The 21,842-nt window shown below is 45.4% G+C and overlaps 1 protein-coding gene across 1 annotated transcript in view; it reads left to right on the plus strand.

Annotated features, from left to right (window-relative positions):
* The first annotated feature begins 1,879 nt into the window (after positions 1–1,879).
* Positions 1,880–21,842, plus strand: part of PPP6R2 (protein phosphatase 6 regulatory subunit 2) — a 154,817-nt gene continuing 134,854 nt past the window's right edge. The window contains exon 1 of the mRNA XM_025215448.1: positions 1,880–2,034. The gene's annotated coding sequence lies outside the window, so the exon portion shown is untranslated. The remainder of the gene's footprint in view (positions 2,035–21,842) is intronic.

The following is a 21,842-nucleotide window of genomic DNA, read 5'->3' on the forward strand; positions in this document are numbered from 1 at the left end:
CCAGCATTCATTCCTGCCTGTGGCAGGGAGTCATTATAGATGGTCTGTTCAGGTCCCTCCTGACCCGAGCTACTATGAAACTATGAATAAAAATGTAAAGTGCGGGTTAAAATTGCTATAATCTTTGACCAGTCAAATAAATAAATAAATAAATAAATCACATTTTTGTCAAGAAAACTACAAAAAACAAAAAACGCCCCAACCAAACAAACAAGTAATTTTTGGGGTAAAATTGCTATCATCTTTGCACGGTCAAAAACCAATTAAAAAAATCAAATTTCTGTCAAGAAAACTACCAAAAATGTAATTTTGGGGGGTAAAATTGCTATTGTCTTTGGTCAAAAACAATAGAGCACACACCAACTGCTGACACTTCCTTAGCCTGACGAAGGGGTTTTGAACCCGAAAGCTTGCTTAATAACTATTCTCCAACTATTTGGGTTGGTCTAATAAAAGATAGCAAATTCACCCAAGGAACCTTGTCTGCCTAAAAAAAAAAAAATAAAAAAAAAAAATAAAAAAAAATATATATATTTTTGTCAAGAAAGCTACAGAATAAAAGTAAATTTTGCACTAAAATTGCTATAATCTTTGAGCAGGTAAAAAACAATAAAGAAAAATCAAATTTCTGTCAAGAAAACTACAAAAAGTGTAATTTGGGGGTAAAATTGCTATCATGTTTGTCTGGTCAAAAAACAATAAAAACTACATCACATTTTTGTCAAGAAAACTACAAAATAGAAGTAATTTTTTTGGTAAAATTGCTATCATCTTTGACGGGTCATAAAACAATAAAGAAAAATCAAATCTGTCAAGAAAACTGCAAAAAGTGTAATTTTGGGTGGTAAAATTGCAATCGCCTTTGACCGGTCAAAAAACAATTTAAAAAAAATCACATTTTTGTCAAGAAAACTACAAAATAGAAGTAATTTTTTGGTAAAATTGCTACCATCTGTGACCGGTGAAAAACCAGGCAGTCAGTATATCTATCTCGGGATCTATCGATATTAGCGGCGTTTCATTTTGATCACGGAAAAATGTGGAATTTGGGTTACTTTTGTTTCATCCCGAAGTGGGGCTGAGTGGAAATCCGAGACAAGCAGGGCCCAGGCAGCCGCACAGAAGACGAGGGCCGGGACCGGGGCCGGGGACAAGGCAGCCCCACCGCAGAGGGCAACGACGGCCGCTCTGCCCCACGGCGTGGAAACGGGTCCGTGGCTCCACCCCCTGGCGCCAGGAGCGCCGCCCCTTACCCAGGCCCCGCCCCCGGCCGGCCCCGGCCGGCTCCGGGCTGAGCGCGGGCCCTCTCCCCTCCCTCCCCACACAGGCCCGGTCCCGTCCGTCCGTCCGTCCCGGCTGGGCCGCGCGCGGTTGTCCGTCCCCTCCGTGGGCCCGAGCGCTGCCCTCCCGTCAGTGGGTCCGGCCCGTGGGCCCACACGCGCACGGACCCGTTGCACCCCCACGTCTCCGCATGAGTCCACCACGGGGGTGACAGCTGCTGCGCTCACCTCGCTCCCTCTGCATACGTGTACACACACACACACACACACACACACACACATATACACACCTTCATCCGCGTGCACAGGTGCGTGTCAGCCGTGTCTCCTGAGGGACCTCCCCTCCCCCGACAGCTTGTCCGCTCGCCGCGTAACCCCCCGCTTTCCACGCCGTGATCCTGCGCAGGTGCCCGTCTACACGGCCTTCGTTCGGGCTGACTCCACATTAGCTGCCTGGCAGAAGGAGAGCACGAGGAGGATTCGGGGTTTTGGGGGGGTGTTTTCAAGGCATTGGGAGATGGGCAGACTCTTGTCAAGAACCACAGTGAACTTGCAGGTGATGAGAGCACGTTGTTGGTAGCGCTTTATTTGTTTCCAGTAGCTGGTTGGTGCCGAGATTCGTGGCCTTTCGAACGAGGAAATGCCATTATTGCTATTTACTCTTTGACGTCTTTAGTCTGCCCCGAGCTGCAGCATCCCTCCATGTCCGAAGTCGCGGTGTCGCTCGTTTGAGGCCGTTTCGCCTGGTGCTGGAGTAAGTGAAACTGAAGCTTGCTTTTTCAGGGCTCCTCTAGAAGGGCGAGAGAGGAGCTGCGGCCCGCGAGGCCCTGCCTTTTCTGACTCATACCGATCGGTGAATTGCTGGAGCTGGTCCGGCAGCGATCTCAACCGGGGTGCTGCAGCACCCTGGGGTGCCTTGCCCCTTCCCGGGTGCAAACACAATCGGTAAATTGCAACCTAGAGATTTCAAATGGCGTTAAAAGCACTTTGACCTGTTGGGCTCTTGATGAGTTTTTTTTTTTTGGAATAGAAAAATGCTTCTGTTATTTCCTGGTAGAAATGAGGGGAAGCTAGGTTTTGAGTCTACCGCTGTGCTACGGTCTGATTCGGATGCCCGAGAGAGTCTAATTGACAGAGTTCAGATCTGAACGAGGACTTTGACAGGTATCGTACATATGACATAACATTCGTGTATCGCGTCTGTGACGATACAGAAATGGTGGGATCTATAGCAAGGCAGTTTGTGGCCGCAGCTTTTGAGCTGACAGGAAGACTGTCTTTCTTGACAAATCTGATGTAAGTTTTTTTTCTTTCCCAATTTGACAGCCTTGCTTTGTAGTAGAGAGAGAAGCAGGAAGTGAAATAGAGAAATTGAGACCAGTTAAAAGGGCGTTAAGGTATTTTTCATGATTTTAAATGCTGTGCACATTTTATTAACCAAATGGGAGGTTGAAACCGAAACTTAATTTCTTTGTGAAATCATTCTCGAGAGCAAGGGAGCAAATTCTGATTGCATGGCCCTGCCCTGTAATGTGCATGCTGTTGCAGGTTTGGGATCTTAATGGAGCTGTTTTTTACAGTATCAGAAAAAATTATAAAAATAACCTTTTCTTTTCGTGGTTCTTCTGATTTAAAAAAAAATGTGGTAGTGAAAATCTAGTAGCAGCAGTGTAATTATGCCCAAAGACACTGATTTTGATGCCATGGCATGTTGGCTTATATTTGGATTGTCAACATGAGCCCGTATAGATCATGTCTTTATTTAAACGGCACTAATAATAAACAAGGGTGCAGAAGAAAGAGGGAAGACTGGATCAGAGCAAGATTCTTTGAAATCGATAGCTTGGTTTTCGCTTTTCACCGTGTGCAATGTTGGGTATTTTTTCTGATGACTTCTTTGCTTGCTTTATACTTCATTAAAGAATATGCAGATGAAGGTTGAAAAGATAAAGTGTGTCTTTGCCTTGGGGGCCTCATGATAAAATCCTGGCCAGAAGCTCTGGCTAATTTATTAAGTACTGGTGAAACTTACTGGGGAAGGGAGAGCCTAGTAAAAAGGATGAATTCCCCTTAGTCAAAGAAATATTGGACTGCTAGAATGGAAAGTTGCACCAACTTCTGGGGAGATTCGTTTTAAACTAGGAGCTGTGTAATGGGGATGGGTGTTGAAGAGGGTTTTGAATCATTTTGGGTTGAGGGAATTCATCATCTGAGGTAACTCTGCATCCTGCAGTGAGGACTAGAAGTTAGGTGTGCTGCAAGAGGGATGGGTGAAGTTCACAGATATATACTTGAGAGAAGTGAGAGCATCAGAAAAGAGTTGAAAATAGGTGCATGCTTAGACCAAATTTGTATGAATTAAAGCCCAATATTTTTGGCTGGAGCCCACGTTAAGGGGGCTGCCTTTATTTCTTGCTTAGGGGTGTAGTCTGGGCGTCAACCCTTCCTTGTGTGGAAGGAACAAAGACCATCTGCAGGTCCCCAGTGTTGAGGAATTCCCAGAGGGGGTCAAGGTGTCATCAGTACTTGGCTCTTCCACCCCTTTCCCTGCACCTTCTTGTGCAGGTGTTGAGTGAGAAGCTGGCTGGACTAAGCTGCACTCTAGCTGCCAAGCTGGGATCAGCTGCTGGAGCCTAGACTTGAACCTGGGAAGTATTTAGTTTTGGTTCTGCGCGCGTGGGAAGGAAGCTGTCTTTGCCGTATGCTGATATGGGGTCAGGTATATTCAGTCAAGTTCTGTCCTGTTCTCCCCAGGGCTTCCGCAACCCATCAGGTAAGGAGGGAACAGAATAACATCCAGTACGAGTCTCTTCCCTCCCCGGTGATGCAGCAGGTGGCTAGTGGGCGATCTGCCGAGCGGCTCGAGGGGCAGCATCTGCTCAGAGCTTTCCTGGCTGCTGAGGAAGATGACTGGCTTGATTAAAATCCTTAAGTTTAAAAATTCCAGGACATGGGTTGGGGTAAAAAATTGCAATTCCTAATTGAATATATATTTTATTCTCGTCACAGCTGGCCTCCAGGACAACATTTTGGAGCTGCAAGGGCCAGCAGCATGTCAGTGTAAGGAGCTTAAGAACAAAAGTGGACGGGAATGTGTAGAAATAGAAGAAGATCTTGTGGGTCTTATGAAACCCAGTGGAATGACATGCTTAGCACTTACTCACAAAGGGTGCAGGGAGGTCAACGTACGGAGCAGAACTGTAATCAAAGCTCCTGTGGGATCTTATCGGATACAATTTCTGAGTGAAGAGGAGTTCTGTGAATACAAGCCCCGTGTCATTACAATACAGGCCTGCTGGCAGGGTTTTACTTTCAGCTGGCAGGGTCAGGAAAAGGAAAGGCTAATGCTGAGGGAGATGTCAGCTAATAAAGTCATATTGATGATGGATTGTGATTAGTTGAGTGAAGCTGGTTGAATTTCGAGGTGCAGTCGGGAGAAGCTGTTTCTCCGTTTCTTACCTTTGGCTTGCATGCCCTGCTTGTACTGTGGAGAGGCTTGAATTCTGTTTTGAATTATGGTATATAAATTGGGGAATCAATTTTAGATTAGACTCGGAAGTATTTTTCATTGCGAGTTTCCTACTGCTGTCAATAGGCCTGTATATGGATTAAGGATGGAGTATGTCTCATCATTGGTAATTAATTTAGTTACTTTTGTGGTAAATTGAGTGGCATGAAGTGGGGAAAATATACTGTCTTTTATTAAACACGCTTTTTCCAGGCCCCTCTTTTCCTCTTTCTCTTTCTATACTTTCTATTTCCTTTCCCATTTTCTATCCTTTCCTTCTCTCTTTTGTTTGACCTGCTAACTCAGCCATTAAATAGTTAGTATCAATGTTTGATGCTGTCATCATCTGTAGAGTTTAACACCCTTCTAAAATGTATGGGAAAGTGGGGTGGTAATGTTCAGACCTATTATTTTGAGCACTGTCTGTTTGCAAAGTCCAACAGGCGCTCGTGTGTCAGTTTTACTCACTCCATGGTTACAGGGTACCTGTCACAGCCAGAATCTTTTTTGTTTTTTTAAAACGAAAGCAGAAGTTTTGCAGCATCTGAACTTCTCATGCAGACGATATACATGCATGAAATAAGTAGACCTTGCCTGCAGGCTGGGAGTGACACAGTTGCTGTAAACGACTCCTCCTCTGTGTGGTAAGTTTTACAGAGAAGAAGAAAAGCACATTTTATTCCTAAATAGTGCAGCCATTATGTAGCTCTAATGAACCTTTAGGTAGTTATGACCAGAATGCAGCTGAGGCCCTTGTTTTATTATGGGAAGATTGATAGGAAAAACTAGGTCCTGTGTACTAAGCCTTAGTGAAGCGGGGTTCAGTAAAATGAAGAAGCTGGTATGAAAGAACTTAATGGCAAATGTGAGGAAGTTAAAATATGTAGACTGAGCATGGTGGCTATGCAGCTGGTGAACTGTGACTGCTGACTTATATACTCCCTGCGTCTTGGTGATTTCCTGTCTTTGCATCCGCCTGTGAAAAAGGACCACATTTACGTTGCGTTTGTCCAGCGCCTGGGACAGCGGAGCCCCAAATACTCCTGTAATGTGAACGGTGGATTACAACCTTTATGCAATTGCACGTCACATGTCTGAGACGATCTCGCCTCTACCGGAGAGGAAACAGGAAGGCAAGAGAAAAGAACAGCGTGGCTAAATGGCAAAGTTCAAGAGGTTGTTTAAGCCAGGTAGGTAGAGCTTGAAAAATCGATCTGTCTGTGCAAAGAGGAAACTTCCTCCAGCAAGTGTCGTTAACTTCTACAGAATGTAAATATTGGGAGGGGGATGGGGAGCGGACAGTTTTCTAACTTGTGACTGCGGAGAAGACCTCCCAAACTTGAACCAAATCACCCACGCAAGATTGTGTTGAGCCTGGGGCCCTAGTGAGTGTGGCAGCTGCTCCTCCTAGTGTTGTCAAACGAGAGGAGAGGAAAAACAGGCTTGTCTTGTCCATTTTCTTTGCTGTTCTTCAGGACCCCTTGGACAGCAGTGAAACTGATAGGTATTAGGACAGATTTAGTCTTGCTTTGTTTGGCTAGGCAGCGGCAGAGGCACACATGGGAGCTATTTACTGAAAAGAGAGTACAAAATTGGAGGCTGGTGCCATAGTGGGGTTGCTTCCTTGGCTCTCTCCTCTCAGCATCTCAGGAGACTTGGAGGCTGGAGGAGATCACAGGGAGGGAGTATATCAGTTTATTCTAACCTCACCTCACTTGGACCCAACTTCTACCTGACAGAGGATGGTACAGTAGTAGTCTTTAAAGTGTATTTTGTGCCCTTTGCACAAGAAAAGCCTCCTGGTCACCTTCCCAAACTCTTTTTCCATGCAGTTTAAAACAGCTGTTTACTCTGCACTGGGTTCTCCATTTAATAATTTTAATAGTTATTAAAAATTTAACTGCTAACATTTTGATTTAGTTTTATTATATCTTTCTTTCCTTCTTGGCATCCTCCTCTCTTTCCTTTCTACAAATCAAACTCTGTCTTTTCCTGAGTTGCTTCAGTGTTTCCTTCATTTCCTTTGCTTTCCTTCCACTTGGTATTGTGTCTTTCTTTATATTATGTTTTTTGTTTCCCCTTAGCCTGTATTTTTGGATTCTCTTTTCTTCTCCCTCTTCCCCCCTAAATCATTTTTTTCTTTCAACGCTCTATTTTTCGAAATACACCCCTCTCATTATCTTTCGTCTTTGCCCCCATTTAGTCTTGTACACTTGTTTTGAACCTTCACCAGACACCTGCAGACCAACGACAAAACCTTTAAGTTAAAGCCTGATGTGGAAGTTGAGGATGAGCTCACCACCTCCATTTCCAGTTGCTGGGAAAAAAGCAAGCAAAAGGGCAGAGTGGCTTTCATGTCGGCTTGACTTGTAGGTGGCTAATACATTTGATGTTGAAGCTCAATCCAGAATATCTACTTTAAGCATAAAAGGTACAAATCCTTTTAAATGCTTCAAAGCTATAGACTTGTGCTGTGCATAGCAAGAGGACAGGGTAGGGGCTGTCCTTCTTTAGTCGTCTGTACACTGCTCAGCACAGCTAAGAGTCCGGATTTTGACTTGAGGTTTCAGGGGCCACTATGGCACAGATCTCTGCAGCAGTGTGGTCCCATTTTCCCTCTTATCCTGTCCTCTCGCCTGCTGTTTGTGACACCCTCTCATTAGATCGTATTTCCAATTAGATTGTGAGCTCTTCAGGGTATGGGCTATTTCTTCCTGAAACACTTGTTCAGTGTGGCACAATGGGGCCTTAATCCTGACTGGGTCTTTGGGCATAGCTTCATTACAAATTTCGTACTGTAAAAGAGAACTCAATTTTAACCTGCTCATGCCGCTAGGAGAATGAACATTAAATGATGACAGCTCATCTGGACCAGATGGTACACATTTATGAGTTCTAAAAGAATTTAAGGGGGAAGTACCTGAGTTATTAACAAAAAAAATTCAATTATTTATTCACTTTTGGCTACTATAACAGAGGGTTGTAGGGCAGCACATCTTGCGGAAGGGCACTAAGTGTGATCTGGGGATTACAGGTAAATGAGCTTTGCTGAAGAAGGGGAGGCAAATGAACGATAGAAAAATGGCTTGGGAAGCAGAACTGGTACTTGCAAGTTTAAGGATTAAGTCTTCAAAGCTGTTGAAAAATACTTGTGGCATCATGTCCACAGAGCACTTGTGTTTAATTTTTGTTGGCACATCTGTGCTCTGCCCACTGCTTCCTCTTACAAAATCAGTTGTTCCTCACTAGGGTGTCACTTCTGTTTGCCACTTAGTTCTGTCACCTTGTATTTCAGTCGGTTTGGGGCCTTAAATCAATTTTGTCACTAATTAGTCTTTACTCCTCAGTGAAGAGGTGGCTGCTGCGGTTGCTGTTGTCCTCTCTTACATCTGCTTGTGGCCTTCTAGCTTCTGTTTGTTGGTCCTCCTCTTAGAGGAGGAGATGGGGAGAGGATGTTTGGCTCCTTCCCTTCCATAGAAGGCAGCCATGTCTCTGGCCGTGCTCGTCTGCACAGTTTCCGCTTGCTTATCATTGGGAGATTTGCAACTGCTGTTTATAGGACATCTGAATGAAGACAGTATTTGTTTAGAGAAGCTGTGCCTGTTGCTTCTGATATTGTTTCAAATATATTTTCTATTTTTTTAGTCTGTCAGTAAATGAGTGGCTAAAGGAGAAGAAATTGGACTTGGACTTTCCGTTAGCTTCTGACAGATTTTTCACAAGAAGCTATTCAAGGAAACAGCCACGGGGCAAAAAGTTAGTCCTCTTACGGATTAGAAATTGGCTGCTAGGCAGAAAACAATTTTCTTGTAAATGGCAAAAGCTTATCAGCGAGAACCAGTGATCTGTACCGGCACTAGTGGCATTAATACATTAACTTATTGGTGGGAAGAGGGAGTTAATGATTTGGCAGAATTTCAGATAATCAAGGCTATTTGCATTAGGCAGTGTGACAAAGGAGCTTAAATGGAGCTAATAAAGCTAGGTGACTGGGGAGCACAATGGCAGCTCAAATTGAATGTTGATAAATAAAAAGAATATTAGAAGCAACATTTTTGCTCTTGGTTTGTTTGAAACCATAGGCACTCTGTGGGGGAAAAAGAACTTGGCACTGTCATGGACAGCTTGGTAAAACTGTGGTAGAAGTGAAAAACAATGTTGGAGATGCAGATTACCATTAAGTAAAGTAATAACATCTCATTGTTGATCCAGGATTCAGCCCTTGCCCCAGTATTCTCAGAGCAGATACAGTATAAATAGAAGGGATTTAGAGATGTGTGTTGGAGTTACTTGAAACATAGTGAGAGATGTAAGGATACTGTATTTTCTGGCATACTGCATGCCTCAAAATAAGACATGCGCATAGTTCTTTGGAAGACAGTATGTAAATAAAAAAACCCAAGTGTTTTTCTCTCCCCTCTCCACCCCCACTCCCTGGGCATGGCTGACTGCATGCAGCAGCTTGCTCACCCTCAGCCTGCTCAGCGGCTGCTTCAGGCACAAGCTACAGTGCTAGCCCTCATAGGTACCGGGGAATTGGTAGCAGCTTTTGGCTTCTCAGCCAAAATGAAAGGGTTAACAGTACAGTGCTGCTTGCTGGGCCAGAGAGAAGTGGCAGCCGTTGACAGTCATTGGAGCACAGCGTCTCCCTGCTTCTCTTTCAGAGCAGAAAAGCAGCTTCCCCACTTAAGACATGGACCCCAGTTTTGGTGGAGTGACTTATTTTTAAAAGAAAGATGAGCAAATACGTGAGCAAATAGGGGAATTTTTGGTGATATCTTCTATTGGACTCAGTGCATAGTTGGGACTAATTGTACAATTAGTCCAATAAAAGCGATCACCAAACAGATTTTTGCCTCGTATATTTCTGGCTAGTAAAACATGTACATGAGGAGGTATCTAAAACAGACACAACTATGTAGTTTAAATAAAAACAGTTAAAGTGCACACCAAAAATGTACTAAATAATGAGTGGTAAGGAGACTGTTCATAGACATTTCTGCATACCATCTTTAATAATAAAAGGCCCAAGGGAAATCTATTGGAACGGCAAGATGCCAAATAAAAAATGCTTTATACCTTTATACAGCGTGTGTTTAGCCTGTGGGCCTCCATGCTACAAGATCAGCTAAAAATCAGAAAAGAGTTGGGTATTAATATAGGTGACAAAAACATCCTCATCTGACAGTGTGAGGGAGCATGCAGAGTATCTAAGGTAACATGGGATTCAGGAAGAAACTTCCTCTCTGGGCAGATTATTCCATCACTGTGGGGTTTCCTTCATCAAAGTCTGAAGCATCTGGCACTAGCTGCTTTGAGACATGATACTGGACTGAAATAGGTCAGTGGTCTGATCTGTTATAGTATTTCTTATATTCTTTCTTTCCCTTTCCCATTCCCTGTCCTTACCTTTGTGGCTGTTCGTAGTGGCAGAGTGAGATTTAGAAGCCATGGGGGTTTTGAAAAGCAGTAATGAAGCTAACCAGCTCTTTCAGATGTCATTTAGGAATTATTTTAGCTGTGCTGAAGACACTTGGGCATCATATTTTGGAGGTTTTCTATTAATAATATCAAAAGGAGATGGTCTGATCTTAGAGCAGATCATTGTTCTTTTCTTTCTCTTTTTTGTAGCCATAATCAGCAAGTAACTAGGGTGGGCGAGTGGGGCACCCACTGCGGGTGCTGACATAGTTGGGGCATCAGAACTGCCCTCCACCCCATTCCCTGCTCCCTTTGCTACAGCTGGCAAAGCTCTGCGCTTCCTAGCCATAGAAGCCCTGCACTCTATAGTGAAGGGCATGCTCGCTGCATGCAGGTTGCACCAGCCTTGTAGTACGGGCTGCCCGGGTGCCCTATTCATTGCCCACCCCGCCCTCCACAATACCCTACTGGGTGTGGTGCTGTGCCTTCTGTGGCAAAAGTCCCAGGGAGGGGTGCCACTCAGCTCAGCCCCTCCCCTGATACGCTAGAGACCGCAGGGCTGCCCAGCTTTATTGCTGGGCAGTGCAGGGCTGCTCCTGCCATAGCAATGACTTTCGGGGCCCAGAGTGTTGGGGGCATTCTGGTGCCCCTTTCTAAGCCTGCTCCTCGACTGCAGCAGCATGAGCACAGGCTACTACAGCTGCAGGAGCTGCCGCCCAAGTGAGGAGAGAGCTGGGGTAATACTCTGCCCCCACCCAGCAACTTCCCTCTCCCTCCTCCCTCTCCCATGGTCAGCCCTCTGCCCCAGGTGCTGCTGGAGCATGCTGTGCCTCTGCCCATAGCATGTGCTGTGAAACAAAATTTTAAGTTAACTTTAAGAGAAAATGATATTTGAAGTTGCAAATTCTTGTAGTGGTCTAGTCCAAAGAAGTGCTGAGTATACTCTTAAGTGTCAGTGCGATTTATGGTGGTCAGCACATCTCAGGATCATAGAGGGGGTCACCCCTCCAGGGGTGACATCTAGTCCAGCCCCCTCCCTGAGCCAGGATCATCCCTATCTAAACCATCCCATACAAATCTATTGTCTGAACTATTAACAGAACTACACAGTCAACCATGGCCCAACTGCAGACAGTGCCCAAACCTGCCACAGGTAAAGCAGGGGGACTGTGGCGGCAAACCTCCTGCTTTTGCAAGGTTATAATATATGCTTGAGAGATCCCAGGAAAAGGCTGTGCCCCTGCTACAGAGGAAGGCAAAACCCCCACAATCTGTACCAGCGTGAGCAGGGGTAAAATTACTTCCTGATCCCCAATATGGGGAGCAGATCAGTGTGAATATAGGGAATGTTCAGCTTTACAAAATGTTTGAGTAAGTGTGATTCTATCATGTGAAATAATTGGGATATTTGACATTCATATTCAGGTTTGGGCCTTGATATACAAGTGATGTATTTTTACCGGACTCTATATCGTGGTATCCTGAGATGTTTTTGTGTTTTAAACACAGCAGTTGAAATTTAAATGAAGACAATGTTGAAATTACAACTGAGGATTTATAATAGACACTTTTTTTCTGCTAATCTTTATCACCCTTCAGACTTTACATTTTATTCTCTAAGGGATATTTTGAGCATCTGCTGCTTTAATGTTAAGGGTATGTTCACATTAATTTGTTTCCCTAAATTCATATAATCTGTTGGAGCCCTTCATTAAATCCAGTGTAAAAGACACTACCAGAGGCTGCCGGGGAGGTGCCCCTGGGATCCCCTGGAACAGCCTGCCCCCCCATGCTAGGCAGCACCTGCAGTGGGAACCCTCTTAATGGGATTGCCCCACTCACCCTCATGGCCTAGCTGGGTGGCACCCTCAGGTCTCGGTGGGCTGGCTCTGGGACAGTACCAACCTGTGGCATTCTGGTTTCATGATGGGGTACAGCAGGACTGAGGACTCCTTTGATTAGGCAGTGACATTGGATTACCCAGGTCTGGACATAACTGGGGGTATCCAGGGCAGGAGGCTCAGTGTGTGGGGGCAGGGGGCCGCATGAGGAGTGCCTTGCTGTATTTCTGGGGGTGAAGGGCAGTAACAGGGCCAGTCTCACTCTGGGTTTTTCACTCATGCTTGCTGTGGGTTTGCAGGCCCCAGACCTGGACTGCTGGGCTGGGGCTGACCCGAGGCGTAACTAATGGGTTTTGTGCCCTGGGCACAAGCTCCTCCAACCTTGTGGTGTGTGTTGGGAGGTTGACAGCGCCCAAGGGCAGGAGGGTGGTCAGTCTGACATACACCAGGGAAGCGAATACCTGAGTGCTGCTGTTTGTGTCCTGCGTTGGGCTGCACAGGGTCATTTTCCCCTTCTCCTCCCCACAGCTGGGCATCGGGGGCTGTTCTCCCCTTCCCCTCCCTTTTGGTTGGTGAACAGCAGCCCGGGCTGACCCAGCAGGTGAGCGGGGCCCAGGGGCCAGGACAGCCTCCGCTGGCTGCCCACCTGGGTCAAGTGCAATCCCAACAAGCTGCAATGTAGCCCTCTGACCCCGCACCCTGCCTCCTGGCCGTTCCTCTTCTAAAACATCAATTTTAGTCATTATTCCTTATTTATTTGTTCACCCTGAAAGGGTTTGCTACGAAGGGCCCAGAGAAGGTTAATCTGCTTTATTCTTCATTGCCTAAATACCTCTTAAAGCAAGGGCAAAAAAAATCACTATGAGTTAAAGTGGGGGGTGGGGGGCTTACAACATGGCAGCTGCTCTGTGAAATGGGGCTAAGCTGCTTTTGCCATTCTAGCTTCCCGTGGAGCAGGGCAGGCATGTGGGCGCTTACTACTTAGCAGCAGATGTGCTATATCAGCCCCACACCCCTGCTTGCTGTGATTTGTTTGCTTTTCCATACCCTTAGTCTAAAGTGCAGGTGATGTCAGGGCCTTGGCCATCAATGTAAGAAATATGTGCAGTGAGCAAATGTTTGAAATTGCTGCTCATAATACGGTTAGGGAGAGGGAAAAATGAAAAAGAGACTGATAGCATCAGGTTTCTGCTTGGATTTATTTCATAACTGATTTAATCAATTCCTTGATTAGCTTAAAATAACACTTTTTGAAAAGGTACCACATTTCAAAATTAACCTTAAGTAAAATGTGACTCATCCCTGGGTCTGTTTTTGGAGGTGATGACATTGACCGTTTCATAAAACAGACAGATTCCTCAATTTGAAAAGCAAGAATGATAGTTTGAGCATATTTTCAAACTAAAATAATGGAACTGTTAAATGTGCAGCTCTGCTAACATTATCATTGCAATGAGATACAGATGTATAGACTTAAAGGTCATGCTAACCTAGTCTGACCCTCTGTAAATAACAGGCCATTGGATTTTATCCATTAATTACTGTATCTAGCCCAGTGGCTTGAGCCTAAGCTAGAGCAAAGGCACATCCTTTTTCTTATTTTACAGTTACATTGTAGTTTACCTTCAGTATAGTATGCCTTCATGGTGCACTTGCTGTTTGCTTTTCTTTTATGCATTTGTCTGGTATATTTCTTTAGGGTCTGGGGCTATCACATTTGATTTAAAATATTTAAATTCCACATCTAAAACCCTGCACGTTCTGTCCTAAAGTAATAGAATCACAGACAGCGAGGGCTGGAAGAGACCTCAGGAGGTCACATCTAGTCCAACCCCCTGCTCCAAGCAGGACCAGCCCCAACCGGGTCTTACAAACCTCCAGGGATGGAGTCTTCACAGCCTCTCTGGGGTGCTTGTTCCGGTGCTTCACTGCTCTCCTAGTGCAAGAGTTTTTCCTAATATCCAACCTTAACTTCCCTTGCTGCAACTGGCACCCATTGCTCCTTGTTCTGTCATATGCCACCACTGAGAATGGTTCAGCTCCATCCTCTTTGCAGGTACAAAGGCTACTCTTGTGCCCCTGTGAAAATCAGTTCTAAGCTGGAAGTTTGTACAGTACAAGTATTGAGCCTTATGGGGCTGCCCGGTAGTGTTTGATGGCTGCCTCTGATGCTTGAGGAATGCATGCCGGTGTCTGCCAGATTTGTTGCGCAGGCTTCAGCATGCCCTCGTTTGGCATAGCCAGTCAAAGCTATAGCACTGAGTGTCAGAGGCAGTCCTAAAGTTTGAGGCTTCTCCTGAGTTACTCTGGCAGGGGCTTCCAGAGCTGTTGACATCACATCTGAACAAACTGGGGATCATCAGGGTAGGACAGATGCAGGAGCACTGACTTTATCTGGTGATGAAGAAATGACACCTGGGTGAGTTTTGCTCTCTGCTAGCAGAGGTTGCTCTTTGCCCCTTGTTGGAGTGTTGGGGGTCAATGTGGAGCCTGCGGGGCAGAGAGTGGGGCTGAGCCTCCAAGGGTCCTAGTAGAGATTGTGGTGTTTGTCCAGAGCATTTGAGGAAGACTGTTCCTTAGCTGGGTGAAACTCCTGTTATGCCTGGTACCTTACTTAAAAGCTTCAGAAAAAGGAGCCAGCAGTCCTGGAAGTGGGTACTGAGGGTGCTGCTGTTTTTAGACCCCTTATGCCCCAACATCATTAATGTGCTTTGTGAATTCCTGTCTCATTTGTAAAGGTTTTTAAACAGAATAGGGTTTGGAGGAGTATGCAAAAGGAGTGTTCACGCTGTCTTCTGATGCTGAGAAAGGAAAGTAATTCTGAACAGATTCTGGTACGGCCTGTGGAGGTATAGCAGAATCCCTCATCTGTATAGTGGAAGTATCTGATATCGATGCCAAGGTGGCATTTGGCACTGAGTGGGGGTTTCAGCACTTCAGGTGATACCAGCAGCGGGTCACGAATCGCCGAGGTTATGAGGCCATTCAGTGTTGTGAGCGTTGGTACTGTAGAGATTGGTATCTGAAATAGTGCTTGAGAAATGGTGGCATCACTCACTCTGGATTAAAAATTGTTCGTCCAGGAAAGCTAGGAGCCAGTGCTGGAAGTCCCTGAGTCTCTGCTGAGAAGTTCTGTGGCTTCTGGTGTGGATGCATCTGCTGTTGCTGCTTAGTCAGCTGTAGTCCTGTGTCTGCAATACTGTAGGTCATATGCTGCCCCTTTAGGGATGTTGGATGAGGGGACTTCTGCCCCCTCTTCCCTGTTCCTTGTGGAGATGCATACCTGCAGTATGCAGCATAGTCCTGCTCTGTTCCTCTCCCGTCTTCAGAAGAAAGTGCATTCTTTTCTGAGGACTACACAAGAGTGAGCAGCAGAGTTGGACTTTGTTGGGGACTTCTGGAGGAAGGCTTTTTACACTAGAAGGGCTTTGACTGCCGATATCCAAAGCAGGTCACGTCAGTCTGTCCTGCAGCAAAAACTTCTGGCAAGCTCTTCTTACCTTCTGCCTTCAGTTGCAGATTACAGATGGGGTATTTTGGTTCTGTATCCTTCACCCGTACAGAATAAACAGGCTGAATGCAGGGACTATGGACCTTATCCTGCACTAGCTATTTACTGTGGTGTCACTCAAGAGGCCTTGTTCATCTGAATTGATCTGATCAGTCCACTTATGACCTCTCCTAGGCGTAGTCCCTCCTTCCCCGCATCCTTTTCCCTTCTATACAAAATAATTTCTTTCTTCCAGTCCATTCCTAGCATCTGACGAGGTAGGTGGTTGACTACAAAAGGTCCTTGCCTGTGAACCAGTTAGTCTCTAAGGTGTCACCCTGCCCCACCTTCTACCTTCCCAGGGGATAAGGAAGTGTGCACGTAGGCAGTTACCACAGAGGAGCCGATGCATGGCAAAATCGCATCCTTTTTATCCAGCAGTGAAGTGGGTTAGCCATGACACAAAGCAGGGCAGCATGGCACCTGCCTGACTTCAGACTTTGAGAGTAGCTTGTTCAGAGTGGTATTGCTTTCTGATAAGTTTTTAAAATCCATTTTTCATCAACTGATAGGGAAATACATCTACTTTTGACCTAAGAGGCGGCATCTTGTTTGCCATTTCTGTGGGTTGGGTTAGATTGGTAATGGGACAGATTTGTTTTGGTGGCTCTTGCAAAGTTAGAGAGTGGCGCTTGAGCCATTGCCTAGAGACCTCATTTTGAGCAAAGCTGTAGGTAGCCATTCCTTCCCAAACTGCAGGAGGTTGACACCAGCCAGGTAAGATCAGTTGGGAGTCATGCAGGTAGCTCAGGATGGCCGGGAGTAGCTACTGACCTTGTCTCAGCTCCCTGAGTTTCCTCCAGCTATTACTTGCAAAGAGCAGTCTGTGTTTCTTTCCGTAGTGGAACCTGATAGGAGCCAGGACTCAAAGGCTGTTTTTCTAGTCGCTCTGTGATTCACCTTAACTTCCTACAAAACAAGGAACTTTCTGATTTGCTAGAGCCTCCGACTTCAGGAAAGAAGACCCTGCTCACCCGTACGGAAGAGAGGCATGTTCCGTTCTCTTGGTCCATGGCTCTGGATTTAAGCTTGCAACAGGCCCTGCATACAGTGCTGTCCACCCATGCTACCACTGCTTGTGAAAGCAGATGGAGCGTGTTAAACAGCACGTCATAATTTCTATTTTTGTTGTTCTTGGGCTGATGAGACCTCAGAGCTTTCATGCTGGGCGGAGGGGGAGGGGAGCGAGGCGATGCCAGAGTCCTGGGCTGTGTGCAGAGGTATTATGCAGCAAGGTAAGAAATCAGCCGAGAAATCTCCCCCCTGCCCCCGATTATGAAGTTAGGAAGGTTGAGTCACTGGTTGCCAGGGGAGATCGCTGTGTTTACTGTTGATAGCGACACCAAGTGAAATTTGGATTGGTGCATGCAGAGGAAGTGTATGACTTGATGAAATGGGAGGCAGGTAGGTTGGAAAGACACAAACTGTGGGCTGTCCCCCCTGCCTGCTTCCTCTTCCGTATCTGAGCTGTTCCTCTTGGACAGTTGTCGTGGGGAAGAGGGAAAGGTTGTGACAGTCTGATGGGATTGCCCAGAAGCTTCTCCCTCTGCAACCATGCCTGAGCTTACCTCTGCCCTAATGCTGTTACAGCTCCACAGTCACACAGCTGAGGTCCTTTATTTTTATACATCCCGTCTCTTTGTAGAGAAGAGCTCCATGATCCCTGGAGGTGTAGATGCATCTTTCCTCATGCCACAGCGTGAGCTATGGCAGCATGCCACCCACAATCCCTGTCCTGGTTAGTAGAGTAGTTGTCTTAACCCACTGCTGAGAGCCGTTGGACTGCAGCGCAGAGGAAACCGTGTCATTCTGTGAGGGACACCATACCACACCACATAAAATGGCATGTGTATTTAGTAATTTGTCAGACCTGCTTATTATAGGGCAGCCAGACTTACAGTGTACTCTCCAGTAGCTCTTCTTGCCAGCTCCACAGGGCAGAAGTAATGTTACAGGGTAGGACGGATACGTGCTTTCATGCTATAGTTCCTAGCTTTTGGAGGTTGCAATTTGCACAACTAGTAAATTAAAGTGCGTCTTAACCCAGTTCTCAGGTAGGGAATAATAGGTTGGGTCTGCTTACGACAGTCAATATGTTGGGGTTTCTGTAAATGGTCGGGTCAATGCAATTAGCCCTACCCTGTCTAGGAAAGGTGTTGATGACCTTCGGGTGGAGCAGAATTTATTAATCTTGGAGGCGGACCGTCAGAGGGGAGTTGAAGACCAAGAGTTGCATGGCAGGATTTGGGTTGAGCAGAGTGGACTTTGAACAATGAAGCACCTCTATTCACTGTACAAGATTTAGATAGGGGGAGGGGATGGTGTTTGACCTCTTTGCATCTGGAAATAGCAAGGGAGTGCCCTTTGACCTCTTTGTGTCAGGCGAGGAGATGGACGATCTTTTGCAAAATTGGACACAAGGACTTTGCTCTCTGCTTTTGTTGCTTTTCCATTGCTCCTCCCAACTGTTCACAAGATAGGAAAGAGTAATAACATTTGCCTTTCTTGCTGAAGAGGTACTATTTCTCCGGCCTAATTTAACCTAACAGTTGACCTCCCAATGGCTCTGCCTCACAGAAGGGGTCTTCTATTGTAAAAACATCTCTTCTATCCACCACCAGTTCAATTTAAAATGGATGCTGTGTTGAAATAATTATTTCTCTCTCCTACTTTGGGGGAGAAGTCCATAAATAGAACTTATTCTCTTGCCAAAAGCAAAATTTAACTACCACTTTAAGCAAGTGAAACATTGCTTTGAATTCATTAAGGAGGTCTCTTATGTGCAAGCAAAAATGTCACTTCTGCGTATGTTCTTGGCATGTTCTGCAAACCCTGACATAAAAAGCCTGCTTTGGACAACCCCGGTTTCCAGCCCCACGGGAGGCTAGAGCATAATCCTGGAACCTCCTTCAGGTTCTTGAAGCCTTGGTCCAGCTGACCCGCTTTGGTCAGGGTAGTCGTACTCATCTGCTGAAGTGGAGCTAAGAGCTACCTCCAAGTCAACAAGCTTTTGAAGTTGAAAGGTGTCTTGGAGGAGGTACAGTATTGTACGTGGAATTGAGACAGGAAGTTTTGGCTGTAACAATCATTCCCAAAACAAATGCAGGAAGTCATCTGTTTTCAAGTTTCGGGGTCACATCTGCAGGATCACTGACAAGCTCAGAGCAGGGAAGTTGTGTCTTTTGTAGTGAGATTTGGGTTGGATGTCCATCAGTACTTGCATTTACCAGACTCTCCATACATGTCATCTAGTCTTTAATAACTGGCATTTTTGGCAAAAATCTTCTTACTGTCCCAGTGATATTTGGAGGCCGGTGTCCAGCTGTGGGCCTCCCACTGCAGAAAGGATTTGGACAAGTTGGAGAGAGTCCAGCGGAGGGCAGTGAAAACGGTTGGGAGCTGGGGAACAGGACTGGTGAGGAGTGGTTGAGGGAATGGGGCTGCTTTAGTCTGGAGAAGAGAAGACCGAGGGGGATTGAATAGCAGCTGTCAACTTCCTGCAGGGGGTTGCAAAGAGGATGGAGCTGGACTGGTCTCAGTGAGGGCAGATGACAGAGCAAGGAACAATGGGCTCAAGCTGCAGCAAGGGAGTTTAGGTTGGATATTAGGAAAAACTTTCTCACGTGGAGGGTGGTGAAGCACTGGAACAGGCCAGAGAGGTGGTGGAGTCTCCATCCTTGGAGGTTTTGAAGACCTGGCTAGACAAAGCCTTTTGACTGGGATGATGTAGTTGGAGCTGGTCCTGCTTGGAGCAGGGGGTTGGACTAGATGTGACCTCCTGAGGTCCCTTCCAGCCCTCGTTGTCTATGATTGTACGAAAAGGAAATAAAACGTACACTATTTTTAATGTCTTCATTAAGAATTTGCTCTTGTTCTTGGGGCGCGTGGCTTTGAACATGCCTTCATAACGGAACTGGGCACCCTGGCATGGTGAAGAATAGGAAAATGTATCTGTGCTTCTGCAACGGCTTCTTTTCTTGGAATAACAAGGCCCTCAGATCTGGGTCTCCATGTGAATAAATCCTCCAGAAGAGAGAGCAAGAAAGATCTGAACAGCTCAGGTTTATTCCATTAGGAGCCCAGTAGGATGTGGGCTAAACAGGTTTTGATTTTCCTTCAAGATATATTTAGCCTCTTCTGTAATTAAGAAAAAATGGATGATGTGGAAAGCAGAAACTGCTTCAGCGGGAGAGACTATCAGAAGGTGAGACCCTGCTTCTGCCGGGGACAGTCCCAACTGTACCCCAGCTGCAAACAAACTGAAGTATTTGCTCTTCTAGATGGATGGACTTGATTTGGAGAGAGGAATTTTTTAGGCACCCTGACAACTTTCCTCTTCACGGATCTAGGTGGTGGCGTGGGGTTTGTCTCTGTGCACTGTGACCTTTTTTTAAGGTAGCAGGGAGTAGTATTTTTATAAACAAGAGTACAGACGGGGAGGGCAAGAGAAGGAAGTAGAAATGAGAAAACAGCCACCTTTTAGCTTGCAAAGTTTTTACTTGCCGCTGTTTCTTCCTGTTGAGTTAAGTTTATCTGGCAGGCTGCCCGGAGGATCTGTAGCTCTTTTTTTTTAGTTCTTGCAGGGAAAGATGTTGCTGTAGGAACTAGCCAGACATATTTCTGCTGGCTGGTTAGCCTTTAACTCTGCTAATAGGCACCAAGCAACTTAAGCTAAAAAAAGCAGCATTGCTATCCATGGACCATAAGATCCAGTGCATGCTATTTTACAGCAAGAGGCTGCCAAAACCTTCTTGAAGGATTTGGAACCAAATGCTTTTTCCATTTACTTTGCAAAGTTGCTTCTCTGGTGGTACAAAGAGAAATGTTCCCAGAGCCTTGGTTATGCAAGTTGGATCAGAGGAGGCAGCATGCAAATCAACAGCAAGGTAACTGAGGTTGCTTTTTAACAGTATAGCGTGGAACAAATGTTTAAAATCATCTGCGAGTCACTTCTAGCAGATGTACAGCGGGAGGCTAATGTTTTTTGTCAGCTTACTGCGTTGTCAAGGAAGAATTGCTCTTACCGCATCAGCAAAATGTTTGCGTATGAAAAGTTAGTCTTAGTTAAGTTATTCTGCATACAACATGGCTTTGACAATTTCTATTTGGGACCTCTCTAATTTTGCATACATCGCGCTTGCATTTTTTCATAGGCTCTTCTGTGGAAACTGAATCCTGAAAAGGCTTTTATATATAACAAATAAATAATACTGTAACACAGTTAAGTAGAAGATTAGCCAGAATACTGGCTAGACAGAACAGATTGTTTCTTGGTATTATAAAACAGTTATATGTCGGATCATTTTTCCCTCTTTAAGATTTCTACATGTGTAGAAGAGAGATACTGTCCACAGCAGTTCAATGCAGCGTCCAAAGGACTGTTCATCATGTCATAGTGCGACATTAGTTGGACATTGTGTTATTTGCTTTGGTTACAAATTTAATCCATGGTGTAAATCAGCTTTCTGAACATAGAAAGTAAGTTGCCAGTTACTTAGAAAGTAAGATTAGTAAGTAAGAAAGTTAGTTAGAAAGTAAGATACCCAGTTACCAGTCTGTGCTAATTGTGTAATCCCTAGTCATTTTACTGGTTACATTTGGAAAGTTCATTTGGATAATCTTAATATTTACAAGGTTGAATTGGCATGTATGCCATTTAATTGCAGTACTTACATCCCATTACCCATGGGCAAAAAAGACAAATTCATATCAACATTCAGACCTGGGCTGTTCTCAGTGGGGGCAAATGACAGAACAAGGAGCAATGGGCTCCAGTTGCAGCAAGGGAAGTTGAGGTTGGATATTAGGAAAAACTTTCTCAGTAGGAGGGTGGTGGAGCACTGGAACAGGCTCCCCAGAGAGGTGGTGCAGTCTCTATCCTTGGAGGTTTTGAAGACCCAGCTCAACAAAGCCTCGACGGGGATGTTGGAGTTGGGGCTGGTTCTGCTTTGAGCAGTGGGTTGGATCAGATGTGACCTCCTGAGGTCCCTGCCTGCCCTCATTTTCTATGACTCTAACATACGGTTGTAGGTAAAAATCAGCCAGAAGTGTAAAAGGTCTATTTGTATTCCATCTGGGTCTTTTCAGCCTCATATGACTCTTCTTGCTGTCCATTCATTAGATTAGACATACAGGCATCTTATTTTTAGTCAGGGCATCAAGCGAAATTTCTTTATGTCTACTTTTAGGCATCATGATTGAGTCTGGCTTCTGCTGGCAAATGTAGGACACCCCACAGAAAG

The sequence above is a fragment of the Alligator sinensis genome, unplaced genomic scaffold (genome assembly GCF_000455745.1).
Source record: "Alligator sinensis unplaced genomic scaffold, ASM45574v1 scaffold1083_1, whole genome shotgun sequence".
Taxonomy (NCBI): Eukaryota; Metazoa; Chordata; order Crocodylia; family Alligatoridae; genus Alligator; species Alligator sinensis.